This window comes from Pseudoliparis swirei, chromosome 24 (assembly GCF_029220125.1).
Source record: "Pseudoliparis swirei isolate HS2019 ecotype Mariana Trench chromosome 24, NWPU_hadal_v1, whole genome shotgun sequence".
In the NCBI taxonomy this organism is placed as follows: Eukaryota; Metazoa; Chordata; class Actinopteri; order Perciformes; family Liparidae; genus Pseudoliparis; species Pseudoliparis swirei.
Genome location: NC_079411.1, coordinates 3,338,599 through 3,348,336, shown reverse-complemented (window position 1 = coordinate 3,348,336; position 9,738 = coordinate 3,338,599). Strand labels below are relative to the sequence as shown.

Genomic DNA, 9,738 nt, shown 5'->3' with positions numbered 1-9,738 from the left:
ATTGACATCAGACAAATTTGTAATTTGTGAAATTGGGCTATACAAATAAACTGAATTGAATTGAATTGAATAACTTGATCTACATACAAGAAAGGCAAATGGCTTCACACAGTGAGTGGTTGTGATCACTTCTGAGGAGTTTACCTTGGACAGAAAGAGATGAACGATTAGCTGATTGCTCATCAACATGACATTCCTGTTTTAATTCCATGCTGTTCAAATGTATTCATATTTGTTGTATTTCCTTGAAATAGATTTTTGACACACAAAGTGGCAGTTGTATTTTGTCTTGTGAAATAGAGCAAACTTAGCGCTTCTGTGCCATGTTTCTGCAGTCTGAAGAAACTAAAAGTTTGCATGAACGCCACAGAGGACAGCAGAAGTAAGAATTTGGCTAGATCCCAAACAAGTTCACTGGGAACTTCTAAACAGAATCTGCATCCCTAGAAGTGATTAGTTTACTCCAACAGGAGAGATGATCAGAGGAGCAGAGTTTATACCATCAAGATAACACCAGATAGAAGAATGGGAGGAGTTTCTCCTTGAAGGAGCAGCCAGTAAAGGAGTAGATGAGAGCTGCAGCTTCTACGTCATAGAAGGAGACCAGACCTCCTCATAGTCCACAAACACCCCCTTCTGAGGCCCAGACTTTAGGGAGAACAACTGGGGGACCCCAAAAACTTTTTACTGTTTTCCCTTTGACCCTCAGATCTGGTCTAATTGGGTGGTGAAAACCTCTTGGCACATGGGACACTGCACCTGCACTGTCCTCACATTCCAGTAATCATTGATGCACTTTGCAGTAGTTGTGTCCACATGGAAGTTGGACTGGAATGCGAACACACATCCAGACAGACGGAGCATCGGAACTGATCCTCAGACAGCAGAAGGCCTGCAGTTTGCTATCTACACACATCAGAATAGAAAAGAAGAACATTTGATTCAAAGTGTAGAATTCAATAATTTGTTGAAAAGTTACACACTCTGGTTTCAAGGCGGGCCTTCCAACAGAGACTGCCCTCCTCTCTGTCCTCTGAGCACCTTCACACTGCTAGAGCAGCTCTCTCTCCTCTGTCCTATCTCCTTCTAGACCTTCTGCATTTGACACAGTGGACCACCAGATCCTCAAGTGTCCTCCTTCAGGACCCATCTGTGGCTCTGCTCTCCTCTTCTCATCCCACTTAACGATCGCTAATCACCAGGTAACCTGGAGAGGAGCCAGGTCTGAACCTCATCCTCCTCACTAGTGGGTACTCTCAGGGCCCGCCCTGGGTCCTCCTCTTCTATGAACACCAACTTAGACGGTGTCATTTGCTCACCTTCCCAAACATTGGTACTTGGTCAAACTCATGTCCACCCCGCTCACTCCACTCAGCATCTACTAATCGGTTTACATCTGAAAATGCCAAACACTCAACAAAGTCGAATGTACTGTTTGCTGTCCCGCCTCAATTGGTGAAACAAGCTCCCGGCGACATCAGGACAGCAGTCTCTAAATCTCCCACCTAAACTAAAACACTTCTTTCCGACTACATTTTGAGTAAAAAAGGGATACAGCATGTTAGTATCATTGTAAGCTTGACATAAAAGTGTCAGCTAAATAAATGAAAAGTAAAAAGCTTTTAACTTGACATAGGGAAACCAAAATCAAATGTACGACAGACTCAACCTCGCTCCTCTTGCAAAGCAGCACAGAATAAGTCCAAAGTGAGTTAAAGAGCAGCTCTGACAACAAAGCTCTGCTTACTGATGACTAACACATCACATTTCCTCCAGCTGCTTCACAATAAAAGCTTTAAACTCTTATTGTGAAACTACTAGAGGAAATAGAGGAAGTGATCAATGAACAGTAACAAAAACAGGAAAGTCAGAGTGAGACTAAACTGAAAACCACAGATTCAGTTACTAGTGACTAAAGTCCTCCTGAGACAGTTTAAAGCAGTTAAAGTGAGTTTCTGTGTCGTGGGACTGTGGACAGACAGCCATAGTTATATTGTTAATAATTCATCAGGTATGAAGTGATAAGAGAGGAACTTCCTGCCCGAGTAAAGCTAAAGTGTTGTGTTAATCCTGGTGATCACAGGTGTGAATATGATCAGATGTACTCACCAGTGTTTGGAAGAGACTCTGTTGAGTTGTTGAGAAAAACCTGAAGACGTCACTTTGAATCGTCTCTGAGAAAAGTGTGCCAGAGACTCGTCTCGACTGCAGTGTTTCTGACTCTGAAGTTAACTCTCGTTTCCTGAGTGTGACGCAGCAGCTCTCCTCTTCAGGGTGGCTCCGCCTCTTATCTGCAAGCTCTTTTAGTTTTGTAGCTTTAGTTTGTCTTTTTAGGGGACTTGTGTGCTTCAACTGTCTCTTTGTTTTTAATAAAACGTTGATAGTTTGGACTCTGACTCAGACTGTGTTTGTGTCGCAGGGCGGAGAAAGCAGAAGGCAACCTGAGAGACAAAGCGCAGGGCAAAACTCACATCTGTTAACTCTTCCTGACGTCACCTGTCCATCAACTCATAACTATTTGTTGTCTGCTGCTTCTTCTCGTTGAAAACACGTTCAAGCTAAATAACTGTGATTTGCATCAAGTTATAATTGTGCCACTTTCAACCCTCAAGTTGTTGCGTTGCCGGTCTGGAATCCCACAATGCATTGCGGTCCCCTGGTGTCCAATGAAAACACTCCGTCAAACGTTGCGCTGCATTCTTTGGGTCTGTGTTTCTGTCTTATGGACTTTGTGGAAATGAAGAGAAAACACACTTGTAATTTGTGTATATATATATAATATTTATATATATAAAAAGCCTCCTTTGGACAGGTGTTGTAAATTAACATTTAGCTACAAACAATTAAATGTACGTTACTCGTATGAAGCCACTGCGATGTCCATATCAAATAATCAAAGCCTAGCATGAAGACGGTGAACAGAATGAAACAGCAGTGCGGTGACTTTTTATTAAACACAGCGATTTAAGGTGGAAATGTCTTTATGGATGAGAAAGAGAACCTGAATCCACACGGCGGGACCAATAAAAACATTAAAACAGTAAACTCAGGTTTCTGTCTGCGGTCTCAATGTTATGAGGAATACGTTGTGATGTCTCCAGAAAAAAACCTTTTGCTTTCTCCAACAGTGAGAACCCAAAACCAGCTGAACATCAGATGTGAACGGCCCTCTTGGTTCTGGGTTTCTTCTTCTTCTTCTGTCCTTTCTTCTGACTCTTTTTGTTTGGATCCACCATTTCTCCCTTGAAGGAGTTTGAGCTCTTGGTCGCCGCCTGCTGGTTTCAGAACTTCTTTTAGACTTGAAACCTTTCCAACCGCCTCCTCTCTCCTGCCCCGGGCCCTTCAGGGGCCCTAAGCGGCCCCTGGCGGCAGTGTTATTCTTCTGCCTCTCCGCCCTCTTCACCGGACGGGTCTGCCGTCAGTTGCTGCCGTCCAGTTCCAGCGCCAGCTGCACCGAGTCGGCGCTCTGCGGCGGAAGACAAACCGGGGCGTGAACCCTCACGGAAAACAGGCGTGGAAACAAACAGGGTTCTTACATTTTGACCGATGGATTTCCAGGACTTTTCACCAAATGTCCATGACCAAACTGAAATCTCGGTATAAACATAAACTATTTTTTTAATGTTGCGTATTGATTGCGTACGCCGGCTTATATTTTCAGCATCTTTCTTTAAAAATCACATTAATTATTTCAAACTCGGCGTAAATGAACATGTCATTATAACAAATTTCCATGACTTTTCCAAAACTTTTATGATTTAAGTTTTTTCCAGGACTTTTCCAGGCCTGGAAATGACCATTTTAAAATTCCATGACTTTTCCAGGTTTTCCATGACCGTACGAACCCTGAACAAAGACGACACAAACTTAAAAAAAATATGAAATGAAAAGGCGCCGCCCGGGTCGCCGTACCTCAAACAGGATGTAACCGAATCCTTTCCCCAGCCCAGAGTTCTGGTCCCGCACCAATCGCACCGCGTCCACCGGGCCACACTCCTCAAAGTGCCGCCGAAAAGCCAGCTCCTTAATCTCTAAACACACACACACACACACACACACACACACACACACACACACACACACACGGTCAACGTTGATGCAATACGCAAACGTCAGCGTTAAAGAGCAGAAGCGAGAGACTCACCGAACGAAAGGTTCCCCACGAAGACGGAGCGCTTGTGATCGTGCTGCAGGACACGGACAGCGTCAGCAAATAGTTTGACAGATTTGATTTTAAAACAATTACTTTCGACAGATTTTGCGGGCGACTCACCGAGGCCCCCGAGGGCCCCTCCGTCACTCTGTCCACCCGGATGTGGAAGTCCTTCTCGATCTCCATGCCGTTCCTGTCGGCACGCCGAGGACAGAGCAGATTAAAAAGTTAGCCGTCGGCCGTTAGCATGCGGCGACTCCAGCGTCCGTCGATTTCATTCAGGTTCCAGTCACGGACCTCTCGAGCGCTTTGGCCACCGTGGCCTCGTCGTGGAACACCACGTAGGCGTTCAAGCTTTGAGTTTTGGGGTGAATTCTGCGCCTGGGAAGTATTGAAATAAGAAAAACAGAGTTTAACATTTGAGGAGTTAATCAAGTCTCATTTCTACCGAGCCGACCGGGACAGAAACGTACTGAATGACGGCCACTTTACGGGACATCAGGGGGTCCTCCGGACCTGCAGGGGAAACAAAGCAGAGCATCAGGAGCTGATGACGAGTCCCGGTTCCCCGGTGGACTGCGGTGGAGCTGCCGCTGAGCCGCGACGGCCGACGGCGCCTTGAGCTCTGAACATGTGAGCTGTGAGTGTCTGAGCGACGAGGCCAGGCCCGGCTCCATCAGCGCCCTGTGGGGTTATTTACCACAAGCGAAGCGGATGGACTCGATGGATCCTTCGTCTCTGAAGAGGGCCGTCAGGGTCTGAAACACAAGGGGGGGGGGGTCAGGTTCTTCCTCTCTGCTACAAAACATCCAACAAGCCAGGAATAAAGCTTTTTTTTTTTAAAGGCAAACACCAATGGTCTCGGATCTGATCTGAGGTCTGCTCGTTAGTCCAAACTAAATATAAGTTCATAAAGACTTCAAATTAAATGCTGTTCAAATGTAGTTGGTTATAAACTGTGTTTCTTTCCTGTGGGATGAGGAGGCGGGGCCTAACAGTAAACGACTCGTTCACATATTCTAACACCATCTCTCTCTCTGCGGACCTTCTTGCTGCAGCTGATGGGCAGGTTGCCGACGAACACCGTCCTCTTCTCCTTCACCACCTCCTCCTCTTTGCTGGCCTTCAGCTTGTGCCTCTTCATCACCCAGTGCTCCGCACTGGTCTCGCGTCGGCGCCTTCCTCTTCTTCTTCTGAGGGCGTCGTCTTCTCGCTCGACCTCGACCGCGTACTGTAAACTGATCGTCCTAAGAAGAGAGAGAGAGGACGATACATTGAAGAAGTGAGAGGGGCGGATGTTACGGGATCAAAGAGGAAAAGAAGGAATGAGGATTTATTTTTCAGGAAAAAGACTTGTTAGGTCAGAAAATATAAATAACAACGTTATTACAAATGCAAAAAAGACAGGAGGAACCAGGAGAGAGGCGGCTCCGTGGATTAACAGATCGAAAGATGTCCCTGAACGCCTCACCTGGTCTCCAGCTTCTGGTCGGCTTCCGATTTCTCCGGAAGCGGCTTTTGATTCTTCGTCTTCTTCTTCTGACCTTTGACCTCTGCAGCTTCCTCCTGTGGCTCCTTTGCTTCTGTGCTCTTCACGGGCTGCCACGAAAACACAAAACCACGTGAAGGACGAGCGGCGAGAGTTCTCCTTCTTGTTCTCACTGTCGTTAAACGTCAGGTTCAGACTCAATTCTCCGTCCCTGCTGCCACAAACACACGACAGCACCAGATGTCGATTCATCCGCCCCTGAAAATAGTCCCCAACAGAAGCTCTATCTCCGGGCAGCCCCGCCCCCTGTAACTTTCTCTATAGCGCCAGATTACAACAGAAGTCAATCTAAGGTTCCCTTTCCCAAAGAACGGGTCTTTGTTCTTTTATTAAACAAACTAAATGGCCGTATGTTATTGATATAGATTTTTTTTCTTGCAGGAAACTAGTTAAAGAATTCTTAAACTGCATTTAATTGTCGAACGTCATTAAATGTGAACATTTACCGTAACTCTCGTTTCCTGAGTGTGACGTAGCAGCTCTTCTCTTCAGGGTGGCTCCGCCTCTTACCTGCAGCTATGTGGGTGTAAACCTCACCTTCACCTCCCTGTGACTCACACACAGTCGTCTGCCAGTGGCGGCAGGTGAAATATTTTTTTGGGGTAGGGCCATTCAATCAATTTCTGCAAACATCCCAGTATGATTCAAAACAAGTATCAAACATGCTTTTCTACTTTGTAGTTGAATATTTAACATTTATTCCAACACTGCTGACATCATGAGGACTTCTTATTCACTCTTATCTGCAGCTCTTATGAAAGACCGGCAGGAGGAAATGCAGAAAGAGCTTCATGAGAACTTCACATAATACACAAGTTCAAAGTACACCGACATAAAACGTAGTCGTTAATAAATATATGTTGAAATGCCTGAACCTTCAGGTACATCAGTGGTCACCAACCTTTTTGAGCCCAAGATCCCTGACCTCGGCCTTCGTGACAGGCAAGATCTACCTATTGAGGCGTTGAAAGAAAACGACTGTCCAGACTGGACTTGCAGCTTGAGGCCTTTTATTTGGCCTAAATATAATTGAATGAAATCAAAACACTTTGGTCTTTCTGCATTTCCTGCGCCCCATCTGTAGTACCACGTTTCCCCACTAGAGGGCACGCCCACCTGTAGGACCACTGTGGACTACATTCCCTCTTCGGCGCACATCTGACCACGCCGCTGTGTTAGAGAACCCGTTTTCAGGCGTTCATTAAAATCAGGAGATCTTTTCTGACGTCGATCTTCCAGTCAGGAAGAAAACGTTTCAGAAGACACTTTATAACGTTTTAGAATGAGGAACAATGTGTTTCTGATTTTATTTTCATTTTATTTTTGAGGCGACAGCGAACGTCTCGATCGCGATCGACGGGTTGGCGACCACTGAGGTACATGCTTGGAGTTTTCTCTGCTGTTGCCCTTCAAAACAAAAGCTCAACATTGAGTATGAACTGAGAGTATATTGAGTATATAACTTTATTTGCATTGTTCTAACAAAGTGATTGCACATTTGGTTTACTTGAATGTAATTGCAATTTTATTTATTCTATTATTTGAAAAGGCACAGATGGAGTCATCACAAAACGTTTTTTTCACTAAAAAGTCAGCAGAGACCATTTTGTTGGGCGGTGGGGCATGAACATCTTTCTTCAAGGTCGGGCGCCACAGAAACAGTTTGAGAGCCACTGCTTTAAAGGAATAGTTAAAAACATTAGAAAGAAAACAAAGTTTGTCTTCTAAGTGGACTTATGTGTCTCAACTGTCTTTGTTTTTAATGTCGTAAAACGTTGGTAGTTTGGACTCTGACTGTGTGTGTGTGTGTGTGTGTGTGTGTGTGTGTGTGTGTGTGTGTGTGTGTGTGTCGCAGGGCGGAGAAAGCAGAAGGCAACCAAAGAGACGGCGGGCATGGCGAAGGTGAGCTCACACCTGTTGGATCACTTCCTGATATCACCTGTCAATCAACTCGGAGCAGATTAGTGAGCTGTGTGGTTTCTCTACAAAGTCTTCATCACATCATGTCAACATCTACACTGTATGCTATGTAACTGATGATTATATTTGTAGTAGAAGCAGTCAGCATCATTTTTAGGCTTTTATTCTGAAGGCAGCAGTCAGTGATCAGCCGGTTGCTTTTTCCTGGCTCCTTATTGGATAATGGGGATTGAAGGAGCGTTTCTCCCAGCATGCAGCTGGACTTCAACTGGCTCACAGATCAGAGCTCCTCTCGGGACGATGACCTCCTGTGAGGTCTGACCTCAGGGACCGGAAGGACCCGAGCGAGCTCGAGTTCCGTGGCTGACCGTTGTTTGTCCTGCAGCTCCCGGACCTGAAGGACGCCGAGGCCGTGCAGAAGTTCTTCCTGGAGGAGATCCAGCTGGGGGAGGAGCTGCTGGCTCAGGGTAACGCCTCCTCGCACCGACACCGGCTGCACCTTCAGTTTGATTGCCGCCCGCGTGCATTCTCATTGGTCCTCAGCGAGTTAAAGTCTCTCCTGAGGAGGGGCTTCCTGTAAACAGGGATGCCAGGGTGAAATTGGACAGGGGCCAGATTTTTTCAAGTGAGATCTCAGGGGGCCGGATAACACTTTCGGACTGAAAAGGCCAAACACTGACTCAACACATGGATAGGTAGGCTATTTGAAATTATTCATGAAGGCCGACACATCATTAAGAAATTGCATTGGCACCCAAATTGCCTCACAAGGAGGCCTACAATTACATAGCCTAAAGCAGGAGACAGTTACCATCTAAAAACGTAACATTTTCCTATCCATGCAAGTAGCCTACATATATAAATTAGAAATGCACCAAAATAGACTATAGGTGCCAACAAAACACATTTCCTATAAATAACACAAGTGTAAACTGTTTTATTATATTTTGTATTGGTTTAAATTGGGATTACATATCCCAAACATATCATAACTCCCCACACTCACATGAGATAAATTCATATAACAATTCATATCAACAAAGCACATTGATGTCATCAAATTCATATAACAATTCATATCATCAGCTATGTTATACTCCTTAGCTACAGCCACTTGTTGAGAACAAATAAGACACACGGGTTTGCCTCCTACTTCCCAAAAATAAATACTGTTCCTTCCATCTTTCCTGAAAGATGCGACCTTCAGTGTCAACCTTCCTCTTTTTTGAAAACGACATCTCGATCAGCACTCCCGGGGCTGCTTCAGCTGAGGCGGGAAGAAGCAACAGACCAACTGACAGATTCCACCGAAAATTCAAAAAATTATATTAAATAAAAAATATATATTCTCCCCTTTAGGGATGGGTATCGTTTGGTTTTTTTCCGATACCGGTACTAAACGGTACTTTTAAACGATACGGTGCTAAACCGGTACTTTTAAGCGATACGGTGCTAAACGGTGCCTGAACCGATACTTTTTTTTAAACGCACAATGAGGACATTAAAAACCTCTTTGGCCATATTCCCTGTAGAAGCCGTTATCATGGAGCACTGACACACAACGGATATCAGACTGTTAACATACACAATACATGTTCTCCATTATATGATGATATGTATTGTCATGCAGACCTTATAGGGTTAACCTGTCACTGTGTTGATGGGCAAAGAGAACAACCAATCAGAGGGACTGAAGATGACACGTGACAAATAAAGTTTTGCTTCTGACAGCGAGAGTTACACTGAAACAAAGTGACGCCCCACGGTCTTTATTCCTCTGTCATTATATTCCCGGTAACACCGGGTATACAGCCGGGACCGCTGGACACCAACACATCTGCTGACAGACTGTCACGCTCGTAGCGCGTAGCTAGCGCAAGCTACGAGCTAGCTTAAACATGGTTATTGTAACGGATCCCCGTATATCAATCGGCGTGAGACTTTACTGCTGGTGAACTTCTTTATTTCCTTTCTTCCGTTGTATAAACATGAACCAAATCCTTTGAATTAAAACCTCCTTGTCACCACCGTAAGAGCGTTAGCCTCATACGGGTCCATTAAAACTATCAAACTTTAAATAAAATGCGCATCCGTCCGTAACATTTAGCCGTACCGT

At 45.1% G+C, this 9,738-nt stretch overlaps 1 pseudogene; it reads right to left on the bottom strand.

The window, feature by feature from the left end:
• Positions 1 to 3,127: 3,127 nt before the first annotated feature.
• Positions 3,128 to 6,589, bottom strand: LOC130189774 (RNA-binding protein 34-like; annotated as a pseudogene).
• Between the last annotated feature and the right edge of the window lie 3,149 nt (positions 6,590 to 9,738).